Genomic DNA, 13,997 nt, shown 5'->3' with positions numbered 1-13,997 from the left:
CTTTTTTGCTAATGGGATAACACCGTGAAGTGCTTTTAAAATTGGGGTTGTTTTTTTTTTTTTCAGTGTGTCAGCACACATTTGCCCATGGCTTAAGCTTTTTAGAAGGAATAAAAAAATAGAGACTCTTGATATAAATTAGATGAAGAGGTATTTTGAATTTATTTTGTTCTCAGTGTAATCACAATTTCATGATTAGCCTTTTCTTATATTACTCCTGGTCAGAATTATTATTGAGAAGTGTCTAAAGTAATATCTGTGTCTTAAAAAGTAATTAGAAGATGCTTTCAATCAGCATATACCAAATGAATTACAAGCACCAAGCAATTTCATTGTTACAGCCACTCACTGTTTGATAGCAAAACACTTGTTAAATCTACTTAAGTTAGAAAAATAAGTTAACAGTCTTGTCTTGTGCTCTCTGGACAGTATTGTTGTATCACCCCTCTTATAAAAGAGGGTCTTAAGATACTTTGTGTCTGTTTGATACCTTGATTCAGACGATGCAAAGGATTTATATCTATACCTAAAGGAAAATATTTGCTTTTCAAGGGTAATCCTCTATGCAGCGATTCAAAGGCTAAAGAGTTGAAGTAAATCTTCTTACAGTAATAAGACTAATTCTGTACCACACCCTTTTCAATTAAGAATTTAATCACTCTGGGTGTGGAGGAAGGCTACCAAGTCTCTGTAAATTTCTCTGTATGTATTATTACTGTGTTGAACTAGAATATTAATGTTACTTGTCTTAAATGTTTAAAACAAAAACCATGTAGTGTAGAGAAGTGAAATGTCTTTTTATTGATGTGTTTCCAACCTGCAAAACTTCTCATAGTGCCTTTTCTCCTTCTTCCTCTTGTAAGTGTATGTAATCTCGTGAATAACTTCTCCTAAATAAGAGTGCATGTAACCAGTTATGCAAATACTGCTCTTGTAGGACTTTCTGTCTTAATCCAAACAGCGTACTTATATATGTAGAGGATACGTTGGATGGAGAAAGCTTTCCTTCATACCTTTACTTTAGAAGCTGAGCTATCCAAGGAGTGAACAAACTATAAGGATTGTTACTTTCAATGTGTTATTGTATTCCTCAATTAATGGGAAATACTTCAAAGATTATTGGTAGTTTCTGCTTCTCTACCAAAAAAAAAAAAAAAAGTTTGTATGTTTTCAAAATGAATGGATAGGTTTGTGTTACTACTTATCAGTAGTTAAATATTTGCAAATAGAAGATTTTAAATCAGGCTTTCCACTGTGACCAGAAGACTAGCACATCATTAAAAAAAAGGAGACTATGCTATAGGCTCTCGTTTACCCATTTAATAAAGAACCAGTTTACTCATGGTGGTGACCCTTCAACAGAAAATTCTGAAACACTTTTCTACATTTACTATTAATTACAAGTTATTTTTGAAAGAGTCCTTGCAAATTACCTATTTCATCAATAGCTTTCAGATTAAGAGTTCTCTGATAGTATGCCCTCAACTGGAGTCACACTGCTTTTAAATTGACTCAAGTGTCGCACTTGTTTTTTCTTCTGTTACATTCATAGATCATTTGATTATCTTTTTACAATGCCTGTTATGCATAAAGAAGAATTTGTGTAGAACATTAATATAGCTGTGTTATGAATGGCCTCTGAACCTGAATCACAATTTTAGTTCAGTTCTTGATCTTTTGCACTTAACATTGTTTCCTGTATATCTTAATGGTTGTGGACAGATAAAACACCTTGTTTAATCATATATCTGAAGAAAATACTACATTTATACTAGAGCATTTGTTCCAAAGCACTTGATTTTCGCTACAATCATCTCTTCACCTACTTTGGAGATTATGCTGGCTATGGCATGAAATACTGCAGCTGTCAGCACGGTACTGAAAATGTGCAGGGAATAGGAGGCCTATTCTGTCTACTGAAATGGCAGGTAAAATAATCAGTGAAATGATGTAGCACTGGCACTAAAATATTTCCCATTCAACAGAAAGGTAAACAAAGTGTCTAAAAGACTGAATGATTTTCTCAAAGGCAACTGGTCCAAAGCAGATCCAGAAGTGAAATCCAAGTCTCCTAACACGCAATCCATTACGCCAATACATTAAACTACATTGTCTTTCTTTAATATAAACTGAATGAGATTGGACATGGTTATGACAATAGGGCCAATGTCCTTACCTTTGCAAGATGTAGTCTCAAAAGAAAACAATTCCACCAGCCCAGTCCACCTGCCCTTATCCCCATCCTCACTAGGAGGATGGGATACCAGGTTGTCATTTTTTTAGAGGAGAAACATGTGACCTCCCAAGGTGCTTCTGCTACTTCCAACAGTCCTCTGGCTTTCTCCCATTCCAATTTTACCCAGGTTATTGTCTAAAATCTGTCAGAATCATTTACAAAGGAGAATGATTCTGTGGGAAAAAAAGTTTGACTTTTTCAGCCTTGATCATCATTTGGATTTTCCCTAGCAATTCTTCAAAACTTCTGACTTCTGGTTGCTCTGCTTAAATTTGCAGCTATTGTTACTCTTTTCCTGGAACATCCCTGGTAATTTTGACATTTCCAAATAAGTTTTTTGTTGTTATCTGTTATTAATAAATAAGGGACATGGTTAACATTCTGGAAGATTTGATGGCTGGCACCAGGGCTGTTGAAGAACATTTTTGGACCCTGCTGTATCTGGAGACAATACTCTTATCTAAATTCTTTTCCCTGGCAATCATTTAGATACATTTTCAGTAGCTCTCCTAGAAAGCGCTTTGAAGTTGTTAATTTTTTGGATGGAAGGTGAAGAATAAATGCATTTGACACCTGACATGATAAAACCTCAGTAGGGTATTAACTCTTCATTACAGCTTAGGAGTTGCTGTAAATTATCACATGCTATTTTTGGCCATAAAAATGTGTATGTGTTAAAGAGCTATTAATACTGTGTGTATACAGTTCTGCTTGATACATAAGTAATTGTATTTACAAATGTGTTGATATGTTTTGTGATTTTTATGGACTTATGTACGTATATTCAAATGCATAAAAATCTTTGAGAAATTTGAATTCAGCAGGTATGAAAGTTACATGAGCAAGTTTTAAGTGCTAAAGATGCTAAGCCATTAAAGTAATACAAATCTGACAGAATATAGTTTTTATCTAGATCCACTGCACTGTCATTTAATAGTATTTTATCTTTTAGGGCTGTATCAATGAGATATTGACACGTTCAAGTTAGGAGCTGGGATTTCCTGGTTCTGACCACTAGTCTGCATTAGTGGTTACCATCAGGAAATTCTTCTCTTTTCCTTTAGCTGTAAAGTAAATACACTATAATGAGGGAAATATGATAAAAAGATATTCTTTTTAATGTAGAACATTTGTCAATCTGGAATCCAAAGAATTTTCAAGTAGTCATGAATTAATAACTTAAGAAATATCACTTACATTAAATAACTTCAGTATTTTTTGTTATCAATCTAATGTACCATGTACTTTAATGGAAAGAAATTAATGAATAATTTTTGTCTGTGATAATATGCTAGGACTTCTTTCATTCATTATGAAACAAAGATGGGTATAAAAGTACTTTATGCAGAATAATGTTTGCCTAAAATAAATGTTTAAATTTATATTTCATTCCTGAACCTTTTTTATTGTCATTTATACAGTGAAAGATCTCTTTGGTAACTTAGAAATACAGTAGTTTACCCTGGAGATCCCCTAATGTTTTACTAATTACAGATTTTTGTCGGATCTAAAACCATCTTGTTAATTTTTAGTATGTCTCTCATGGATTTAACAATGTATTAACTTAGAAATCAGCTTCTGGGTAACTGGGCATGTCGGGTGCATCTCTCTTGTAATGTAACCTAATACAGTAGTCAATGATACAATATATGCTGATAAAACTTAAATTCCTTTGAATATCAGTATCAAGGTCTTAACGTTAAGTTTAATATTTCTTAATTTTAAATCTTGAATTCTTTGTGACAGTCATGATTGAGAACCTGCTTTAAAAAAAAATTATTTTACTGTATCTAAAATTTTAAACCTTGTACTTTGAAATTAATTTCTGGCACCTGCTTTATGTAAAAATTCTGCAGAGAGAGATTTGCCAGTAATCTCAATCCTTGTATTCCCCACAATGAGTATTTTACCAGGGGAGATGAAATTTGTGTTTTCTAAACTTTTGCATCGTATCTGAGTTTCTGACTAGCTTTTGGTACACACATTTTTGTATTTTAAAAGTCAAATTTTCCATCGAGTAAAATGACTAGCATGGGGGTTGGACCAGATGGTCTTTAAAGGCCCCCTTCCAACCCAAACCATTCTATGATTCACTATATAATCTTTTCAAAACAATAGTTTTTTCAGCCCCCAAAAAGGATGCAGTCTTGACACATAAATGGGAAACAGATTGTGTTTTTTGGCTGATACTGCTATGCTGGTTTAGATGTTGGTTCAGTCAACTTCAGTCTTAGATTACAAGATTTGCAAATTAAAGGAAAACCAAAAAGGAAAGAACATCTGCATAAATTTTGTTTTTGTGGAGTTTTGTAGAGGCATACTTACTTTGTTCTTGGTGATAAGATAAACAAACCTTTATACACACACAAAATGAATTGAGGGGTTTTGGTACATTTAATGAATTTTCTAGGTGGTAAAACATCGAGATTAGTAATATGTAAACTGAACAGAGAATTCCCCACTCCCCTCCTCAAAAAAAGTAGTAGTGGTGGCCACAAAACTGCATGGCAGAACCAATCAGTGCGTGTTATTCGGAGCTACTCAGTTTAAAGATAACTAGATAAGATCAGTTATATTAAATGGAAATATATTCCTATTTTCCCCATATAGGTTGTTGAAACCATAGTTTAGAACATACTGGATCTGTAGAACACCTTCAAATACACCAGAGGGGTCCAAAATACATTAGACGTGCTTTTAGTTTTGCTCAAATGTAAATGTACTGGTATCTTTAAGTAAATGCTTCATTTTAGCTAATGGAGAAGTTTAAGGGGAAATTGACGAGTATAATTTTGTTTTCTTTTAGATTATTAACAAAGAAGTTGTGGGTTTGAGAGTGGTTGTAGTACAGGTAACAAGAAAGCTAACAAAATAGAAGTGACCATGCCAGGATGGGGAAAAAAAAAAGTGTGTGTAGGTGCAGAGAAAGGGAGAAGGGGGCGGGGAAGACAGAGATGAGTAATTGCAGTGTCTTACATATGAAACCACCTCTCCTGAGTACAGAATGTTTTAAATACTTTAAAGCCTGGTATCTACCTTTCCTCAAATGCCAAGTGTTCTGATGACTCAAGTGTTTACCCCATCATGCTTAATTATGAGTTACCAAACTTTGTTTCTACTCTAAAGATTTTTTTCCTTTTGTTTTTTTTTTTCCTTATTAGCTAAGCAGTTTATCATACATAGGGGACAAAATTTTTGTAACGAAATGTATACCAGTCTAGCTAAAGGATTGTATCAGTACAACTGTGGTCTTACAGCAGGGTAGGCTTTAGACCATAGCTCTGTGTTTCACTGGCTAGCAGCAAAGACAACTTAAAATTCCTACTCACCTCATCCACTTGTGCTGCTGCTTTCTGCATCCCTGGGCTGTGTCACTTCAACTGGTTGTAGAACCATAGAGTAAAGGAGATGACAGAAATAATCCGAGTAAAAAATAGTGCTCCAATTTTATTTTTTAATGATACAGATTATTTCAGTCACTTGGTTTATGAACAGTTGCATGCAGGATTGCAAGGTGCAACTGAGAATGGAGTCAGTTGTAGCATGAAGGCGGGAATGAGCACAGAGGAGGGGATTTCTTAGGTTAGCTTTGCTGCTAAAGCTGGTTAGCCATGAACTGTGGTCTCACTCGCTTACTATAATGCTTTATTCTGTTGTCCATCCCTCTTTTAACAGAGCAAAACAAAGAAGGTAGAAATCCTATAAGTGACTTGTCCCAACAGCCATGTTTCTGGATAGCAATATTTCATCTTCTGCTAATGAATCATTCAGCAGGAGATGGGGGGAAAAAATCTTGAAGATCTCCTTGAAACGCAACCCACATCTCAAACCATCCTTACAAAAAGTTTTTGATGCTTTGGTGCACTTGTCCTTTGTCCAAAGAGCCAAATATAGATGCATAAAAGACTAGGAATTTATGCCAAAATCTTACATAGGCATATCTTACATGTATGATAATCAGATGACTATAGAAGTATAGCTAATTGAAAGATCAGTTATAGAAGATTAAAAGGTAAGAGTTTGAGGCAGTAGACTTTCCAACCTTCTACATTGTGGAGAGTAAAGGACCTCAGTCAGTAACTGATGCAGCCAGCCTGTAGCGTGTATTAGGTTTCTAGCGTATATTTTTGGAAAAACATCTTAATTTAATGGTGTCAAGTGATGGAAAATTTTGGATGACTTGAAAAATTGGATGGAGGTCATTTAAAGGCATGAGAAGCAAGAGGTAATCTTTTTTAATCATGGGAGGAGAAAGGAAATAAGGGCAAGTTAAAGAAGGAGGAGTAATTGGAGCAAACAAAATGTGTAACTTTGGCTAGCCAGCATTTTTTTTCCCCTGCTGATCAGTTTACAAGGCAAATCAATTGGCAGCAGATTATCAGGAAGCATGCTTTATTAACATGGCTACTGTAGATTAAAACCTACTACCCTTTACACAAGTTTAACTCAGGAATGTGTTTATGGGCGTGTTAAGGTTTAGGTAGAGAGCAGCTTTACATGAGTAAGAATAGAAACAATGCAATTAAAGTGTTAATATATTCTCACATTAATATTTTAAAATCACATGACCCTGTTCCTTATCTGACAAAGTAACTAGTTAATGCTAAAATCCAGTGTCCAGTTCTAAGTGCGGCTTTGAATGTTTAAAATTAGCTAGCTGTGAAATGATTTGTCAGAGACAAACAGCAAAGCTTTCTGGAAGGATCACCCAAGAGAAGGAAGTTAGCTATGATGAATGAAGTTCTTGTTCAGAGTTCTCACACTGCTCGAAGTAACTCTCCCTGGAATATTTTTACTAGAATGCCATTGCAAATGCAGTGGTTATGCCGTGGACTCAGCTGGCTGTGCCAGCGACTGAATCATGCGATTGAGTGTGTAAAGGATGTATCCACTCAAGATAAAATGCAGCATGTTTTTTTTCAAATCACACATAAAAATGGGTTGGACAGATGGTTGTGATTTTCAATTGTATTGGACACCAAGAAATAGATTTCATGAAGTTTGTTAAATATTTGTGGTCTTTTATTGAAGACTGCACAAAATTCGGTCATATATTTTTCTCTTCAGCCTTATTTTTTGAAGACTGTCACGGATGTATAAGTTTAAATTTTTAGAGAGCAAACTTAATTTAATTGTTTTTGTTTTAAAAAGCATAGTAGAACCTTTTAAGTTGGGTAAAGCTCTCTTGTTTCTGTTATCTTTGAGGGATTGAGTCCCAAAGGCTCTTGTACTGTTGAAAAACTGTAAAGCATCATTAACTGCAAAGTGTGCCATCCTATCAACTGCCTGGCAAAGATTTCCTTCCGTTCTAGCAGATAAAAACATTATCCTCTCCAGTTGTTGTAGGAAAAAATAGTTTAGTCTTAACAGGTTGTGTGGTGGCTTTTAAGGTCCTGAGAGACACAACCCCCGAATAAAGTAGTTTAAATTCCCTATAGTGATGTTGGATTTGACTGTTATGTGCTAAAGATAGCAATGTTCTTCATCCTAAAAAGTGCTCTTCAGATCCCAGAATTTTTTCTTGCAACTTGTTTCTATAATTAATGTACTTCATCTATTTTTGCAATGTTCAAGTAATGTTTACTGGTAATTCTGTGAATTTTCTCACAGATTAAAATGCTAGGAGATACAGCTTTAATGGAATAAGGTAGTGTTTCCATTTGTAAATACCGAGAGTAGGAAAGATCTGCTGTTCTTCTGGTATACCAAATGTTTGCCCGAGTGAACTATAGTGAGAAATAACCTTTGAACTATAATAAACTGTTAATCTTGGACCAAAACTGGAAGGAAGAAAATGCGTATTTGGGGTCAAACTTTGACCGGTTGGTGAGAACTATGGGTAGTTTTGACCTTCTAAAGCTTTGATTTATTAAGCTGTAAAAAGATAAACCTTTTCTAAGCGATCCGTGGGATAGCATAGAGGCCTGGGAGAGCAGATTTCCGAGCTGAGGTATAGTTTCATTTTACTGCTGTTCCAACCCCCCGTGCGTGTAATGATACGGGGAGGAGATGGAGGGAAGGAAGTAGCCGTTTGCTAAATGCACAGCCAGATAAAACCAGCTGGAGCACATACCTTCCTTGAGTAACTTGTCAAAAGAAGCACTACAGGGAAAAGATAATGCACAGCGCCATTACAGGCAAAGCTGCTGGTTCCAGGGCCACTTTAAATTCCACTTTAAATTATTAAATACTGTAAACGCTATAAAGTTAATTAGAAGAGGAACAAACTCTACAAAGATAAATGTGTTTTCAATATGTTTCTCAGGGAGGGTACAGTAGAAACCAGTGAATGAGAGGAAATTTATTTCTGGCAGCACTCTAGACATGGAACTGTGGTTGAACTTTTTACCCTAATTACGTCCCCGCTAATGCCTGCAGCGGTCTGGAATCAAAGTGGCCCTTCAGGCCCTGGAAAGTCTCTGATGTGGCGAGCGTTTGTTGTGTGATGAGGGTTACTTAAGAAAAAACGGAATATTGTGACAGGATTTTTCAAAATTTCTCAGTTACCACCCACCTCACTTGTTGCCTACAAAAATAGAGTAATTGTTTGCATCTGTGTGTTTTTGTCTGTCTTAGAAATAACTGTTATAAATCAATGTGACGTAGACCCAGAGAACAGTTGAGGATTATATTTTCTTTTCTTATATGCTTTAGTGTTATTTCGAGGTTATATAGTGTAAGAAAGATTTAAAGTACATTGCAAAACAGTTAGAAATTTCAGGCTGATTTAAGTTGTTCTCTTTCTCTGAGGATACTAACACCATCAGATATCGAGTTCTCAATCAATTAAAAGAAGATGCTATTTAATATGTTTTTTCCTAAATAACAGCTGTCACTTCATGCTCATAGTTTGAGCAGCTAATTGCAAACTGCATTAACTTACAGCCCTTCTATCTGTATTGTTACACAATTGCTGCCACTTGAGTAATTCACTACAACTTGATGGTATTTGAACTTTGCATCTGTTACTAAATGCTATTTTCTCTCTTACAGTGGTCTCTCTGGAGTCCTTCTTGTCCTTTTTCTTTTTCTTTCCTTCAAAAATATTTAATACACAGAGGAAACGTCAAGAGAGTTTGCAAAGCTTAAACATTCATGTATGGATTAGATTCTTTTTAATCTCCGAAGTATGGAAAAAGACAATTAAAACACAATAAGTGGAATCCATTAAAAAAAATATGATATTCTCTTTCTTTAGTTTGCATTTGTTTTTTTGAAGCAGAATGAATATATTTTGGTAGCTTTAAAACTTTAAATTTACTAATAATTTAAAACATGTAATGCACTAAATTTTCTTCAGTAATTCAAAATAGATATTTAGAAGGCTCCTTTGTGAAAAAGCTCTAAGGCATGTTCTTAAAAAAAAAAAAAAAAAAAAGATCTTGCTTAATCCCTTCTTTCTTTAAATTCTGACTAGGTAATATATTCAGAGTATCACCTGAGGAGCCCCCTTACTGCATTTTTGGATGGTTGCTCACAGACTTGTTTTTAAAATTAATTGTGATTTAAATTATTAATAGAATATTTGTACAGTATAATTATCTTATTTTACAGATGAGGCATTAATAAAATAACTCTAAAAGTTTTAATCCATTTTGCCTGCACAATTTGAAGGACTGTATCTTGCATTGCGGCATCTGCTGTATTAGGTGACTGTCTCTGTGGTGAGAATGCACGATTTTTGTGTGCCTTTCCTTGTAATTCCTCCTGGAAATATCAGCCACATTTAACTATGAAATTCATCCAAATTTTATGAAAAGTGGTCCAGTAAAGGAGGTGGCAATGTCAGTGGCTTCACTGAGAGAAAGGCTGTAACATAAGCTAATGCCTTTTTTTTTCTTTTTTTTTTTTATGTTAAGCAGGTCATATAGCATCTCAACCTTAAGGCCAGTTTAAGAAAAGCAGGCTATTCATTTTGCTATTCACGGGGCTCCTTTATTCAGAGTAATTATTTTTAGGTACTATTTCCTAAGTTTAAACCAGCTTTCGGTGAGTTCAGTTACAGTGAAAGTTCTGCACGTCTGTAGAACATGGTCTGCTATGTCAAGTCATAAAGTAAATCAAGGTGTAAGAACATATTATTAACGGGCACTTGTGAAAATTTTGGCCTACCCGATGTGACCAGAACCTCATAGAGGCTTTGTTGTTCACAGTGCTTTTCAGATACTTTAACCATGAGATCTAAGCTTATCTCTGCTCAACTTCAGCTATATGCACTCTAAAACCCTCTAATTCTTTCTTGGAAATGGGATTGTTTTCAAGCTTCTCAAAAATTTTAATTTGAGCCATGTACTAGCATATGAACAATTAAGGTTTAGTAGACTCATAAACAACTGAAAGATGTCTTATAATGATTGCTGTCATGCAATTTGAGGCAGAGGCTACTTAATACAGAGGTGATGAAGTGTTGCACAATCCCATTAGTTTCTGCTTATGTTGTTAATGACACCAACGGCAAACCTATTTTAGATAAAACAGGTTGGTACAAGGTTTGGTGTTTAATGTTGAATCCAAAAAGTGGTTTTGCATGGGGTTGGGATGGTGGGGCAGGCGGGCGTGGAGCCGCTTGCTTAATTTGGCCTTTGGTGGTGGTGATTACATGTGAGATGAGAAGATGCCATTAGGCCTGTCAGAGCCATGAATCATAAGGTAAAGCAGAGAAAAGAAAAAAATAAATCTGAAATCTAAAGAAATCTGTTGCAAGAATCAACAGGATAAAATATTTGATCCTTCATAATACTTTTGCCATGTTAACAGTTGCAGGTAAAGATGCCTTTTAAATATTGATTATTGAGCATTCAGTCACAGGCAAGCCGGGCCCTTTAACATACACAGATTGTAGAGGAACACGACCCTCACAGTAGCTGAGCAAAGGTTTGGTCTGTATTTTCAAAGAAGCTTTGTAGTGCGCTTCAGAAGAATGAGTTCTTTTGACTCTCAGATTTGTTTTAGCTTTTGGTAGAATTCTTTATTAAATGGAGCAATGCTTTAAATATATACAGCTAGCGTACATATGCTGCAATAATCAACTGCCATCTATATTAACTATACTATCTTCTGATATGCCGTTGATCAGAACATACCACCAATAAAAAAATGCCTCAGCATAAAGAAAAAAACTTTGGTATTGATTTGGAGTTTCATACATACTGTCAGTTTATAAAATCTAGGGCTAGCTGTGGCTATGAGGCTTTCAGCGGCTCCACAAAATGCTCTGTTTGGGTTCTACACATGCTTGCTGAAATTCAACTGGAGCTGACATATTTCAGCATCAATTTGCTCTCAGTGTTGCGCTCCCAGAAATCTGATATTTTTCTATTAAGCTGTGACATGTGGCTTTCTTTTGATATGCAAAAAGTTTCTACGTTTTTGATTTTGGTGCATCTTGTATGAGCTCAAAGATTGGTGTAGCATTTATTACAATACAAATTACATGCGTTTATTTCAGTGGTGAATTCTGCTTCATTTGACAGTAAGAAGGAGGACAAGACAACTCTTAAATTTATTTCATTCTATATTTTTGGAGGAAATGCATCTACCAGATAGTAAGCTTAATCAGCTAATCATAGAAATGTTAATCTTTATAGGTATGACAAATGCAGTTGTATTCTACTCAGCAGTTTATCTTTGCTCATGCTCTCCAAGATTTACAGGAATTTTTCCAGTTAAGCGTATGTTCATAGAATGGGCAAGGACGGCCAGCGCAGGTTCCTAACTTTTGTATAAAAGGACTGTTTGGTTACACACAAGAACAAAATCTAGTCCAGAATGTACCAGAAAAAATGATTCTGATCTGAAAAGTGGAGCTCCAGATGTACTTTTCCTCAGTGATAGCTATGGTCAAGTAAGTCTTGTGGATAAACAAATCTCTTGAGATGCCGCTAATCTTCCCATATTAACTAACTCGAAATATGATGGGACAGCTATGTTTTGTAACATGTGGTATGTCTCAGTGAAGTGGAAAGTGTGTCACACTCTAGTCTCTCTGCAAAAGCATGCCACAGCTGAAAAGCCAGCTTGTGCTATATTTTACACTTCAGCGACAGGCATGCCACATGCCATAGAATGAAGCAATGTAATACAACATGCTGCAGTACATAAAGGTAGGTTGTAGGCTGTTGTATGGCTTTATTTAGCTTCATGCATTTTGAAAGGTAAAAAAACCCAAAACAACAAATTAGTCTCTTCTGATGACGAGAATGAGTAATGTTATGGGCAGAAAACACAATAGGAGAAACATGTTATGTACTGCTGGTAGTGCAGAATGTGGGAAGAGCCATCTGCTGCCGAAACTGAAGAGTAATTTGGAGGTTGCTAAGCATTTTAATATTTTTAAGGATTCCCCTTCCCTTTTACTTTTCTCTTTGAAGTGATGGTACTATTCTTGTAGTATCTGTTACGATAATACGAATGTGTGGATAAAACCTAGTCTTAAATTTTCCTCCTGTTGTTGATGGACGATACAGTCTTTCTGACACCTCGGCTACAGACAGGAAGCAAAGGAGCTATTGATTTAATTGAACAAAAGTGGACATAATAGTTGTTGAAAGTACTCAGAACTGAAAAAATCCGTGACCTCTGTCAGTTCAGAACATCTGTTCCAGGATTGTCAAGGAAATTTGTATTTTCAGATTCTTCCCCCATACAGTCCCAAGAGTGGAATATCTATATTCAGTCAGGGGTTTTGCCTGTCATATGAATGTGATTGAGAGTAACCTCATTGTCTCAGCAATGGCAAAGGAATGATCACCCGAAGTTGCAGATGATGGCAATGTGCAAAAGTGGTGAGAAAATGTTTATCTGCATTGCCTTTTAGTAGGCTGACTACTTTGAAATTAATGTTTTGATCTTCATGACAGGCATTTTGCTGTATCTTTTCTGCTGACAGAGCTACAATAAACTTTAGGAACCAGGAGGATTTTTGTTGTAGAGGCTGCAGCAGAGAAGTCTGTTTCTGTCAGTATCCAGCTAATCACAGGTTTAGTGTACAATACTGTACAAACTGTGTAGTGGAAGTAGCTTGCCTTCACACACATAAGTCCATTTAGGAAGGGATGGCAGAAATCTATGTATCCGCATTTTTATTCATTGTACAAGAAAAACATTATAAAATTACATGGGTAGGTATCCTGAAGATGTTTGAACGTGAAGTTCAGAGTAATGGGTACTCAATTCAGATAACTGTATTTTATCACCTATACACGCTTGATATACTTTTTTTATTATTATTTTTTGATGAGAGAGTTAATGCCCTTTGTCTATGGAAACATGTCTTAAACATAATTATACTTGTTTTGATCTTTCAATTTTAAGTAAATTGTTAGGAACAATTACCTTTATACTAGTTTGTTTTTTCAAATTAATGTGCAATTCATATTTATGGAGCGATAGATCTCCCTACAGCCATCAGTCAGTTTTTAATGTTATTTTCTTCTTCTATGTATTGCTTATAACTAAGGGCTTCATTTGATACCTTTTAAAAAGAAATAGCAACATCTGGAACTATGCAGGTCAACATAACTGCAGATTTGGCCCATAGTACTTTGCCTTGAGCGTTTGAAATGTGTCTGAAATTCTCGGATCCAAACTTTAAAAATGGGCTGGCAACTGTTTTTCACATGTATGAGACTTCTGTATTGTCTAGTAAAGTTATGATGTCCTGTCTGGTGAGGAGTCAGTATTAAATACTGCGTTCCAACATCTTGCTGCATTATTAATGCAACACAGTCTTCTCCCCACCCCCCCCCCCCCCCCCCTACCC

At 35.5% G+C, this 13,997-nt stretch overlaps 1 protein-coding gene across 8 annotated transcripts in view; it reads left to right on the top strand.

Annotated features, from left to right (window-relative positions):
• The window catches only part of BCAS3 (breast carcinoma amplified sequence 3), a 374,628-nt gene that overhangs the window by 28,428 nt on the left and 332,203 nt on the right, over positions 1-13,997 (top strand). The gene's annotated exons all lie outside the window — the stretch shown is intronic.

The sequence above is a fragment of the Haliaeetus leucocephalus genome, unplaced genomic scaffold (assembly GCF_000737465.1).
Source record: "Haliaeetus leucocephalus isolate CR32 unplaced genomic scaffold, Haliaeetus_leucocephalus-4.0 Scaffold395, whole genome shotgun sequence".
Lineage (NCBI taxonomy): Eukaryota > Metazoa > Chordata > Aves > Accipitriformes > Accipitridae > Haliaeetus > Haliaeetus leucocephalus.
Note: the sequence above shows the minus strand (reverse complement) of the source record. Positions and strands in the feature narration are given on the sequence as shown.